Source organism: Miscanthus floridulus, chromosome 8 (assembly GCF_019320115.1).
Source record: "Miscanthus floridulus cultivar M001 chromosome 8, ASM1932011v1, whole genome shotgun sequence".
Lineage (NCBI taxonomy): Eukaryota > Viridiplantae > Streptophyta > Magnoliopsida > Poales > Poaceae > Miscanthus > Miscanthus floridulus.
The window spans coordinates 164,302,831-164,316,909 of NC_089587.1; positions in this window are offsets into that span (position 1 = coordinate 164,302,831).

A 14,079-nucleotide genomic window follows, 5' to 3' on the forward strand; every position below is an offset into this window, starting at 1 on the left:
TCAAATCTTCTCAACCCACGTATATTTTTTGGGCCTAATGGGCTCCTGCCATCTGATAAAATGCCGACATGGCCTAATATCCCAGAATTTAGAGGCCCATTCCATCAGAGTGCCTAACCCTAGCTACTGGGGACATCTCCAATCTCCAATTCTCCTACCCACTCCTCTCCCAGCTCGGCATGCCCCGTGCGTTGCGCCACCGCCCGCCCCCATATGGAGCTAGTAACACGAAGGGTCATGTAAATGGCCTAAAGAAATTGATTATGGATGAGTGTCCTTCTGCTTACTATGTTCACCGCTTTGCCTATCAACTTCAGTTAACTCTTGTGGCAGTCGCTAAAGAAAATGCTTATTATGTTTGGTTCTTTGAGCAACTTAGATATTTATTGACTGTTATTGGGAATTCTTGTAAAAAGGCACAAATGCTTCGAAAGCTCAAGCACAACGAGTGTTAGAAGCATTAGACTTGGGTGAGCTTAAAACTGGCTCAGGTTTAAATCAAGAGATGGGTTTAAATCAATAGAAGAATGTCCATTATCCTGTGTCCGCCACTGTGGACGAGCAGTGTGGGTGTAACCTATTCTACTACCTGGTGGAGTCGGTCGAAGCGGGACCTGGTGAAGGACCCCGTCGTGCTCTGGCTCATTGGCGGCTCGGGCTTGCTCCAACTTCGACGGCTTAGACTGTCTCCAATGAGAAGACCCAAACGCAAAATCGGTGTTGCACAGTACTTTTGCATATCGAAATCACGCTCCAACGGAAGCCCCATACAAAGAACCCATTTTGGGTCCGACGCCGGCAAGAACGCAAAAAAGCGTCGTCGAGGAGAGACGACGCAAAAATCTTGCGCCCGTGGTGGTGGAGAGAGAGAGAGAGACGCACGGCCGGAGGAGGAGAGGGGCGAGGAGGGGGCTAGCCGCCGCCGAGGCCCAGCCGGGCGCGCCGCCACGCTAGATGGGGACGCTGAGGTGGGACGAGAGAGCGAGGCGCTGCATGCCGTCGACCACGGCGGCCCAGTCGGCGGGGGAGGCTCGGTCGCGGGGCTTGCTTCCCCCAGCGTTGAGGACGCTGCCGGCCTCGAGGTCCGTGAGGGCGCGCGGCGTCGCGGCGGTGCGCTCGATCTGGGCCATCTGTGCCGCCTTCTCACGCAGCGTCATGCGGCCTAGCAGGTCCCGCACCTGCGCTCCACCGACGCCGATGCGTCCCTGTACACCGGCGCCGCCACACCTCGCGCCTTCGGCGCCATCATGTGGGTGAGCAGAAGGGAGCGGAGGCGGAGGAGATTGGGAGGGAGGGGATTGGAGTTTGGACACACGATGACCACCAGAAGGGAGCTGCGGACACCACGCTGGGTTCGTTGTTGGAGATTGCAAATTTTGGGCGGGTAACCCAATCACTGTTTGTGACCTAATTCTTAGAATGGGTGTTGTATTTGGGTTTGGACGGTTGAAGATAGTCTTAGGGCTTCTTCAATGCAGGGCAACAATTTTGTTGGCTTCAACCATAAAGATCGGTCCACATGGGCACAAATTTCTAGAGCCACTAAAATTCACAGTGCAAGCTATTACTCCCCCACTCCCTCTATTGCTTTAGGCCGGGTTTAGTTCCCAAAAATTTTCACCCCAAACTATTATATCGAATCTTGCGGCACATGCATGGAGTATTAAATATAGACGGAAAAAAAAACTAATTGCACAGTTTGGTTGGAAATCGCGAGACGAATGTTTTAAGACTAATTAGTCCATGATTAGCCATAAGTGCTACAGTACTAATATGCGCTAATGATGGATTAATTAGGATTAATAAATTCGTCTCGCAGTTTCCAGACGAGCTATGTAATTAGTTTTTTTATTAGTATCCGACATCTCCGAAACATCCGATATGACATCTAAAAAAATTTTTATTTCGCAAACTAAACACACCCTTGTTGCACGGGCAAAAACAGACATTTTTCTGAAAAAGCTGCAGTCCTCGGCGCTCCCTAGCATGCGTCTCAGCTCTACAACGCGGTCTCCCGTTGATGCCTGGTTCTTTTGTCAGGTGAAGACGATGGCTTCTGCAAGCTTCTCTGACCGACTGCGGGGCTATCAGTTGGGGTGACATGGAACATCACTGTTGAGCTGGACAATGGGACAGCACGCCATCCTGTAGCGTTGGGAAGCCCATAGGGGCCGTTTGGTTTCTGCGGCACCTAAAATTCATGTCACATTAAATGTTTGGACACATGCATTGAGTATTAAATGTAGACTAATTACAAAACTAATTATACAACTTGCGACTAATTTACAAGACGAATCTTTTAAGCCTAATTAGTCCATGTTTTGACAACGTGGTGCTACAGTAACATGTGCTAATGACGGATTAATTAGGCTTAAAAAATTCGTCTCGCAAATTAGTCTTCATCTATGTAATTGGTTTTATAATTAATCCATATTTAATGTTCCTTATTAGTATCTAAACATTTTATGTGACATAAATTTTAGAAGCGACGCCCTCTTAGTGGTCTAATTCGTTGCTTGCGTCAATACTGGGAGACATGGTTTGGCGGTTGTGCATGGTTTGATGTAGCACGATGTCGACCAGATCTAGCATGCGGAAGAGCGGCGGCCTTGCGCGTTTCTAGGCGGCACCGGCGGCCTTCTCGAGCCTACACTTCAGGTCCGCGTGCAAGATCTTCGCCGTCCTGCAACCTACATTTCAGGACATGGCATCCGCATCCATGTTTAGCACTTAGCTATCACCTCCGCCTTGCCATCCTTCCCCCGTGCCGGTGCGTCCGCGGCCGCAGGAAGCAATGCATACCGACAACGCGTCGTTACCCACCTGTGTGCAATGTGCTTCCCCGCCGCCGTCACCACTGGTGAAGAGGAACTCATCTCCTCAACCAACTCATCTCCTCGGTGGTGGTGGCCTCCTCGGCGGTGGCGGCGTGGAGGGAGCGGCGTGGTGTGGGTAGAGGGCGGCGGCGCTGTGCGTGAAAGGTCCTAATGGCTAGAGGGGGTGAATAGCCTATTAAAATTTTTTACAACAACACTTAAGCCAAGTGGTTATTCAATTAAACGGCGAAGCGAGTGTTGCGCTAGCCTACTAAAAATGTAAGCCTCCTATCCATAATTCTAATTGCTATAATCTCTAATTCACACAAGAGGCTAAGTCACTACTGTCGACAAAAGATGCTCGGTAGTCCACCGAGGGGTATCCCACGATGGTAGATTTATCGTAGAGGTGAGCGAGATGGTAATACAAGCACCAAGACACAAGATTTAGACATGTTCAACCGTCAGTATGACGTAATACCTACATCCTGTGTTCTGATGTATTGCATTGAGATGTATAGATCTGTCCACTAGGGGACCCCTGCCTCTCCTTATATACTCTGGAGAGGTAGGGTTACAAGGAAAGTATCCTATTTGGTACTATACAATAGCTTGCGGTGCACGTCGAGCAGCGCCGTGCACGCCTTGATCTTGTGGGCCGGGCCACCTCTGATGGTGCGCGCCCATGTCTTGTCTTGTGGATACTGGGGGCCATACCCCCACAGCTAGTCCCCGAGCCTGACAGTAGGTGACGTAGTCACGTGGTGCCAGGGTCAGAAAGTAGAGGACCAGCCGAGCAGGTAGCCAGTCCCCGGGCATAGCCACGAGATGAGAACAAGCACATTCACCGCAAGGTGAAGTGTGCCCACTTAGTCCCCGAGCCTGCTGGAAGATGAAGAATAAATCTTGTAGCAGGGTCAAAGAAAAAGAAGTCTGAAAGCTTTGCCGACGTCATCCAACATGCGCGTATCAAGACCCCAGATGTGCTGCCCAAGATCAGCACCCTGATTCGAATAGCTTGGAGCAGCATGATAGCACACCGATGAGGCGTAGCAAGATCCGTCCACCAAGGGCGATGTCCGAGCGTCGAGGAGTCCCCGACGTAGCTGGCAATGTCCGAGCACCGAGGAGTTCCCAGCGTAGCTAGCGATGTCCGAGCACCGATGAGTCCCCGACATCGCTGGCGATGACCGAGCACCGAGGAGCGTGGAGCCCCTAGCGTCGCTAGCGATGTCTGAGCACCGAGGAGCGTGGAGTCCCGATGTCGCTGGCGATGTCCGAGCACCGAGGAGCGAGGAGTCCCCGACGTCGCTGGTGATGACCGAGCACCGAGGAGCGAGGAGTCCCCGGCATCGCTGGTGATGATCGAGCACCAAGGAGCAAGGAGTCCCCGATGTCGCTGGCGCCGAGCACCGAGGAGCGAGGAGTCCCCGACATCGCTGGTGATGTCCGCGCACCGAGGAGCGAGGAGTCCCCGGCATTGCTGGCGATGTCCGAGCATAGAGGAGTCCTCGACGTTGCTGGCGATGTCCGAGCACCGAGGAGTCCCCTGCGTAGCTAGCGACGTCCGTGCGGTGAAGTGTGCCCACTTAGTCCTCGAGCACGAAGAATCCAAGCGCCGAGGAGTAACCGGCGTAGCTGGCGATGAAACACGAGCGACGAACAGTCTGGTCAGTTGGTCGGCGACGAAGTGAGCATTGAGTAGAAACGACCGGCGAACAGTCCAATCAACTGGTCAGCGACGGAGTCCATGAACCAAGCGGTCTGACCAATTGATCGGTGGAGAAGCCCGAGCACCAGGTGATCCGATCACCTGGACGATGATCCTGCAATACAAACATGTAGAACGGGTAGTACATGATGTAAAAATATATGAACTCCGGAGAAAAAATAGCGTATGTAGCTCGGCGATCAGTTGGGGCGAAGATGTATTTATATTTAATATAAACTGCCCGACCAGTTAGTGTGTAGCTGAGTCTCCAGCCCTAGCTAGCCCATAGTCCATAACATTGAGCGCGGAGCTCGTGCACATGTAGGAGGAACATGCGTCACCAAGGAGCCGCTGCCGACCACCCATAACGCAGAGGGCAGACGTTCGCGCATGTGTAGGGAGGAGCCAGAGACAGGGTCATCTCTGGAGGCGTCCAAGCATCAACCTGACTGTTCGGGGGATCAGAAAATTGTTTGGAGAGCAAATATGGAGAAAACAGTTTGGAGAAACATCATGGCGATATACAGAGATTGGAGAATATTTAGGAAATATTAAAGCGTGACTTAGCTTTAGACATAACGTCTGGTCGGTGACGTATGGCGTTATCTGGTCGGTGTTGACGGCGAGCACCTGGTGGGCAGTGAGTTGCTGGTGAAGACGACCTCGGAGGTGGTTCTGAGATTGGATCTACTGTCGCGGGGGCTGGTGTAGCCAGCGTTCGGTCACTTTCTAACTGACGCGTCTAGTCATCACTTGACCGTTGAGATCGAGCGATCAGCGTTTGAAGCCGATGACATGTGGCACACATCGCACGACCAGACGCTGAGGTCCAGCGTCCGGTCAATCTGACCGAAGCATCCAGTCGGCCCGTGTTCAGTGCAGTGAGGAGCCCAACGGCTCTATTTCGTGGGGGCTTCTATTTAAGCCCCATGGCCAGCTCAAGCTCACTCTCTTGCACATTTTCATTGATATAGCAACCTTGTGAGCTTAGCCAAAGTCCTCCCACTCATCTCCATCATTGATCCATCATCATTGTGAGATTAGGAGAGAATCTAAGTGCATTGCTTGAGTGATTGCATCTAGAGGCACTTGGTATTCATATTTCGCTATGGGATTCGCTTGTTGCTCTTGGTGGTTGCCACCACCTAGATGGCTTGGTGCAGCGGTGGAGGATCGGCATGAGTTGGTGATTGTTCGTGGCCATCTCCGATGATTGTGAGGGGAGTTGTACCTTCCCCGGCGGAGTGCCAAAAGGTAACTCTAGTAAATTGCTCGTGTCATTGAGTTACCTCACTTGTGAGTCGGTTCTTGCGGTGTCCAATCGTGTGGACGAGGTTTGTGAAACACCTCTTAGCCGCTGAACCACCAAGTGTTGGTCGACACAACGGGGACGTAGCGTGTTGGCAATCATGTGAACCTCGAGAGAAAATCGGTTGTCTCTTCCTATTTGGTATTCTCCTGGTGATTGGCTTAATACACATCTTGTGATTGGTTCATTCCTCTACACGGTGGTATAATCATCATACTCACTCATTTATATTCTTGTAAACTAGTTGTGGTAAGCTCTTTAGTGTAATTAGAATTGAGAGCTTGCTTTGTTATTTTAAGTTCATCTAGTGGAGCTCTTTAGAGTAGAAAAATTGAGAGCTCTTAGTGAGTAGTAACATTGTAAGTTGTGTGCCTAGTAATCATTGCAACTAGAATTGTTGGATAGGTGGCTTGCAACCCTTGTAGAGCTAGAGCAAGTTTGCATTTCGCTATTTGTCATACTAATCAAATTGCTCTAGTTGATTTGTAGATTTTTAAATAGGCTATTCACCCCCCTCTAGCCATATTAGGTCCTTTCAAGTGGTATTAGAGCCATAGTCACCATTTGATTAAAGGCTTAACAACCTCGGTGTCAAATTATGGCTCAAGTTGTGTTCAACCATGTGGGGGGGCAAACCACCGTTCTTTGATGGCACATGCTATGATTATTGGAAGAGAAAGATGAGGATGTATCTTGGTTCAATCAATGATCAAGTATGGAAAGTGACCAAGAATGACTATGCTATCATTGATCCTGATGATCCCACCAACCAAGATATGATCAACAAGCAATGCAATACAATGGCTCTCAACACCATATACAATGCCATTGATTCCAAGGTGTATGAGCAAATCAAGGATTGTGAAAGAGCAAATGAGGTGTGGAAGAGATTGGAGGAAACATATGAGGGCACACCAGCAGTGAAGAGTGCCAAGTTGTATATTCTCAAGGATAAATTGACAAGCTTCAAGATGAAGGAAGATGAGAGAATTCCGGAAATGTTTCATCGGTTGCAAGTGATTGTAAATGACTTGAAGGCTTTGGGAGAGAAGATCAAGGATGATGATGTCTCTCATCAGTTCTTGATGTGCCTACCTCCAAGATTTGAGATGTTGAGATTGCTTATCATAAGAGGAGGATTGAAGGAGATTACCCCCAACCAAGTAATAGGTGATGTCATGACATAAGAGACATACCGTGTGGAAAGGGAGGGGGGTGACAAGGATGACAAGAAGGAAGAAGAAGACAAGAAGAAGAAGAGTATAGCATTCATGGCTAGCTCATCATCATACAAGAACAAGAACAAGGGCAAGTCCAAGAAAGAATCAAGTGATGATGATGATCTTAGTGATATTGATGATGAAGCTATAGCCCTCTTTGTGCGCAAGATGGGAAAAATTCATGAAGAAGAAGGGCTATGGTGCAAGAAAGAGAAGAGATCATAACAAGAGCAAGGAGCATGTGAGAAGATGCTACAATTGCAAGAGCCCCGATCATGTTGTAGCAAATTGTCCCTACAATAGTGATAATGATGAAGATGAGAAGAAGAAGCACAAAAAAGATAAGAATGAAAAGAAGGAGAAGAAGGAGAAGAGAATGACCTTCCAAAAGAAGAAGAAGGGTGGAGGCTATGTAGTCACTTGGGATAGTGATGGCTCATTGGATAGTGATGACTCTAGTGATGATGGCAAGAAATCTATCAAGAAAGCACTAGCAAGCATCGCCATCAACAACAAGCCCTCCATCTTCGACACTCCATCAACATGTCTCATGGCAAAGCCTACCAAGGTAAAATATGATGAGAGTGATGATGATGAATGTGAAAGTGACTTTTGTAGGAATGATAATGATGATGATGATGAGGATGAGGAGTACACTAAGGAGGAGCACTTGGACATGTGTGAGCAAGTGCACGCTTGCAATGAGATAAAGAGAAAGGAGTGCAAAGAATTGCGCAAGAAAGTAAAATTTCTTGAGCAATCCTTTGATGAGCTCAATGCCACTCATGAGAGGCTAATGGAAGCCCATGAGAAGCTTGGCAAAGCTCATTCTAAGCTTGAAAAGGCTCACTCATCTCTCTTTGAGCAAGTCAAAGTGAAGGAAGCCAAGAAGGAGCAAGTGATCGTATCATGTGATGTGGGACTAACATGTGATCTTATTAATGAATCTTTTCATAAGTCCATTTTAGTTGCTCCCACTAACCCCTCTTGTAGCACTACCACTTCTACTTCACCTTTGAGTGATGGAATCACTTGTGATGCCTCACTAAAAGTGGAAAATGAGACCCTCAAGAAGGAGGTGAATGAGCTCACTCGTGCCTTAGGCAATGCCTATGGTGGAGAAGCCCGCTTGCTAAAGTGCTTGGGTAGCCAAAGGTTTTCTCTCAACAAAGAGGGATTATGCTATACCCCCAAGAAAGGCAAGGCGACCTTTGTCACTCCCAAAGCTAGCTTTGTGAAGGGCAATGGTCGGTTTTGCAATAGATGCAAGCAAGTTGGGCATATAGAGCAACATTGCAAAATTAACAAGAATAAGCTACCTAATGTATCCTCAATCAAATTTGATTCTTGTTACATGCTTTTTAAGGGTGCCAATGGTGTGAATGCTAAGTTCATTGGTACACCAATTATGGGCCCAAAGAAGAAGGCCATTTGGGTACCAAAGACCTTAGTAACTAACCTTCAAGGACCCAAGCAAGTTTAGGTACCTAAAAAGAATTGATCTTCTTTTGTAGGTCAATTATAAAGCCGGAGAAAGGCATTGGGTGCTTGATAGTGGGTGCACACAACACATGACCAGTGATCCAAGAATGTTCAATTCAATCAATGAAAACAAGAGCAATGGGATTGATAGTATCACATTTGGTGACAATGGCAAAGGCAAGGTCAAAGGGCTTGGTAAGATTGCAATATCCAATGATTTGAGTATTTCCAATGTGCTACTAGTAGATAGCTTGAACTTCAACTTATTATCGGTTGCTCAATTATGTGATCTTGGTTTCAAGTGCATATTTGGTGTGGATGATGTAGAGATCATAAGTGTAGATGGCTCTAACTTGATATTCAAAGGATTTAGATATGAGAATCTATACTTAGTTGATTTCAATGCTAGAGAAGCTCAATTGACAACATATTTGACCACTAAGTCTAGCATGGGTTGGTTATGGCATAGAAGGCTTGGTCATGTTAGAATGAAACAATTGAACAAGTTGATTAAGCATGACTTAGTTAGAGGCTTGAAAGATGTCACATTTGAGAAGGATAAGCTATGTAGTGCATGTCAAGCCGGAAAGCAAGTTGGTAACACACATCCTAAGAAGAGCATGATGAGCACATCTAAGGCATTTGAGTTGATGCACGTGGACTTGTTTGGACCAACCACATAGACTAGCATTGGTGGAAACAAATATAGATTTGTGATTGTGGATGATTTCACTAGATACACATGGGTATTCTTTCTTGTTGACAAGAGTGATGTGTTTACAACATTCAAATCATTTGTCAAGGGCATTCACAATGAGTTTGAAACAACTATCAAGAAAGTTAGAAGTGACAATGGAAGTGAGTTCAAGAACACTAGAATTGATGAGTTATGTGATGAATTTGGAATTAGACATCAATTCTCGGCCAAGTATACTCCTCAATCAAATGGGCTAGTTGAAAGAAAGAATAGAACCTTGATTGATATGGCAAGATCAATATTAAGTGAGTACAATGTGAGTCATTCATTTTGGGCCAAAGCCATCAACACGGCTTGCTATTATAGCAACCGACTCTATTGTCACCCCATGATGGAGAGGACACCTTATGAGCTATTGAATGGAAGAAAGCCAAACATAGCATACTTTCGGGTATTTGGTTGTAGATGCTATATATTGAAGAAAGGCACTAGATTGAGCAAGTTTGAAAAGAAATGTGATGAAGGTTTCTTGCTTGGTTACTCCACTACTAGCAAGGCTTATAGAGTTTGGAATTTGGCTAGTGGTACTCTTGAGGAGGTTTATGATGTGGAGTTTGATGAAACAAATGGTTCCCAAGAGGAAGATGAGAATCTAGATGATGTGAAAGGTACTCAATTGGTCAAGGCAATGAGAAACATGGACATTGGTGAGTTAAGGCCAAGAGTGGTGATTGATGTTGAAGATGACAAGAATCAAGTGCTCTCTAACTCAAATGTGCAAGCTAGTGGTTCTCATGATCAAATCCAAGCAAGCACTAGTGATGGCAATGTGCAAGATCAACAAATGGCTAGTTCATTATCTCAACCAAGTGATCAATCAAATGCTAGCAATCAAGTGCAAGTGCTTCAACCAACCAATGTTACAAGAGATCATCCATTGGACACTATCATTGGTGATATTTCAAGAGGTGTGCAAACTAGATCAAGATTGGCCTCATTTTGTGAGCATTTCTCTTTTGTGTCATCCATTGAACCTAAGAAGATGGATGAAGCTTTGAGGGATGTTGATTGGGTCAATGCTATGCATGAAGAGCTAAACAACTTCACAAGAAACCAAGTATGGGAGTTAGTTGAGAGGCCTAAGGATCATAATGTGATAGGAACCAAGTGGGTCTTTCGGAACAAGCAAGATCAAGATGAGATAGTAATAAGGAACAAAGCAAGATTAGTAGTTCAAGGTTACACTCAAGTTGAAGGTCTTGACTTTGGAGAAACATATGCCCCGGTTGCAAGATTGGAAGCAATTAGGATCTTGTTAGCCTATGCTTGTGCCCACAACATCAAGTTGTATCAAATGGATGTGAAGAGTGCATTTCTCAATGGGTACATCAATGAGCTTGTGTATGTTGAGCAACCTCCTAGTTTTGAAGATGAGAAGAAACCCAACCATGTCTACAAGTTGAGAAAGGCTTTGTATGGATTGAAACAAGCACCTAGAGCATGGTATGAGAGATTGAGGGATTTCCTACTCTCTAAGGGATTCAAGATGGGAAAGGTTGACACCACTCTCTTCACCAAGAAGCTTGGAAATGACTTGTTTGTAATGCAAATCTATGTTGATAATATCATTTTTGGGTCAACAAATCAAGAATTTTGTGAGGAGTTTGGAAAAATGATGGCTAGTGAGTTTGAGATGTCCATGATTGGAGAGCTTAGTTACTTCCTTGGTCTTCAAATCAAGCAACTGAAGAATGGCACATTTGTGAGTCAAGGCAAGTATATCAAGGACATGCTCAAGAAGTTTGAAATGGATGATGCTAAAGCTATTAGTACACCAATGGGGACAAGTAGAAGCTTGGATAGTGATGCTAGTGGCAACATGGTGGATCAAAAGATGTATCGGTCTATGATTGGAAGCCTACTTTATGTGACCACATCAAGACCGGATGTGATGTTTAGTGTATGTATGTGTACTAGATTTCAAGCCTCGCCAAGAGAAAGTCATTTGAAGGCAACAAAGAGAATATTGAGGTACTTGAAGCATATATAAAATGTTAGATTGTGGTATCCCAAAGGAGCAAGATTTGAGTTGATTGGATATTCGGACTCTGATTATGCGGGATGCAAAGTTGAGAGAAAGAGCACATCAGGCACATGTCAACTATTGGGAAGATCACTTGTGTCTTGGTCATCAAAGATGCAAAATAGTGTAGCACTTTCAACCGCCGAAGCGGAGTACATTTTGGCCGGTAGTTGTTGTGCTTAATTACTTTGGATGAAGGCTACTTTGAGTGACTTTGGAATTAGATTCAAGCAAGTGCCATTGCTATGTGACAATGAGAGTGCCGTAAAGCTCACCAACAACCTGGTTCAACATTCAAGAATAAAGCATATTGATGTCCGCCATCATTTCATAAGAGATCACCAACAAAAAGGGGACATTTGCATTGAGAGTGTGGGCACCAAAGATCAACTTGCTAATATCTTCATCAAGCCACTTGATGAGAAGAGATTTTGCAAGCTAAGAAATGAATTGAACATACTTGACTTCTCTAATATGTGTTGATGCACCCCCATTATATGACATGCCTCTCCTTCGAGCAATTCAAGGTATAAATTGATTGGCATGGCATACATCCTTGCTAAGGATATGATTAGTGCATCTAGACATATTTCACATTTGAATAGGCTCATTCATGAAAATCAAATGAATTTGATGCTTGTATGGTACCACTATTGCTTGTATGTTTGAAATGATCTAGTGGTAGCATATGACATGATTATGGGCTTGCAAACCTAGTGTTTGATCTAGAAAACAAACTATAAGTGTTTAACTCAACATGGTACAAGATAACCCTTATTTGGAGGTGTGAAGAAGCTTGTCCTTGGATCAAACCGAGTTAAATATCTTTTACAAGTAATCTAGATTGAACCAAATTTGAACATGATCCTCATTTCACATGGTTTTCACCCCAACCTATCTATAATTTGAACCTATCTATACTTTAAGCCTTTGTGGTCATTGATGACAAAGGGGGAGAAATAGTGTACAAAGATAGTGAAAAGATGAAAAACAAGGGTGAGATAAAATATGACAAAGGAAGGGGATCAATTCAAACTTTAAGCATACAAGTAGGGGGATGTGGCAGAACCTCCTAAATTATAGGGCCCACATGCAACTGTCACTATCCAATGACCTCTAACGACTATGCATATGTTCCCGGTAACTTAAGAAGACTGTCGGGTGTCCACGGAGAACCCCGAATCATCCACGATTTCCGAGCAGGATCCCATTACAGAGTCATTGCAGTATTACAACATTTATTCAAATATCTACATCAGAGTAAAATAGCGGAAGTCTTACAATAACTTAGTTTACAAAATAGTAGTTTCAAATCTTACAAACTAAGTTCGATAATTATTACAAACCATAGTAGTGGAGTGGCATTAGTAACATAATACAAACACATAATATAAGTACCCTACCCAAGGGTCACACATTCACTTATCAACATCGATCTGAACAACAGTCATGCAGCATGGTCCAAAGCAGACCTGCTCATGAGGCTCACCTGCAACAAGGGTTAACAAACCCTAAGTACAAAAGTACTCAACAAGACTTAACCGAAATAACAATAGATAAGACTCAGGAATGCAGGCTCAGGGATTCAAGGTAAGGCTTGAACAATAAACAAAGTTCTTTTGCGTAAAAGCTTTCTAACAAGATTCTTTTATTCAACATTTAAAATTTCATAAAAACCGTATATGAATCTGCCATGATCCGTAATGAGATCATGAACTTCATATCAAACTCTTTCTCAAAACCATCTCAAGTTTTAGTTATTAACTATGATGATGAACAGTGAGTTGAGTCTCCATAACCGAGGAGCAACGATGATTCAAACCGATTAAAACCCAACTGAGGATTCCCAACCACATGACATATGTAGGTCCCCGACCTACATATACCAACCTACCCTCAGATCCTCTAAAACAAGAACGGGTCTGCGCCACCCGAGAATACAGTACTCCACTAATCCAGCCCATTGCCACGTGGGTACACGCTACTCTCGCCATCTCTCCACTCCCAGTGCGCGAGTAACCATTCTCGTAATAGAATAGCCGAGTTAAGGCTTACCAAAGTATGTAGCTAGTACTACACAGTCTCACCTCATGCAATTCAACAACGGATGTGTCTTAATCGACACATGCGGAAAGAACCTGCTCACAAGACCTCCTTGTCTTGTGGCTCCCATACACCGAGTCCGCCCGGTCTAGATTTATTACTCCACATGCTCATATCTCATGATCACATAAATAACCAGTCGTAACCAAGAAACCATTTATATCTCGCGGATGACCGGTGATCACCCGGCTTTTATCGTTCTAAGCATGACTAAGCATAAATAAGCATTCTTGGATTGAAATGTGTAATAAGGTTGATATTGAAAAACAAGGTTGGTAATGCACCAATTAGGTTTTCACTCACTCCTAATCACTTAATGCAGTATTGAAAAGCAAAAGCGATATAAATTTGAAAAACACAAGGTAGGTTTAAATGCATCCGGGGCTTGCCTTGATTAACGGAAAAGTCAAGTTCCGGAGACGTTCCACAAATATCAAACCCGACCTCAACAGATGGATTAACTTCCTCCTCAACCTGATTCACTACCATGTTCTCACTTTCGTTCACTACACGTAGTAACAATGCCATATTTAATATGATACACGATATGAAACATGATGCTTGACAATGGATGCAAAAATTAATAACTTGAATACAACTTTCCTTCACGGTACAGTTGCAAACCAACAACTACTAAACATTTTCATAAACTCAAACA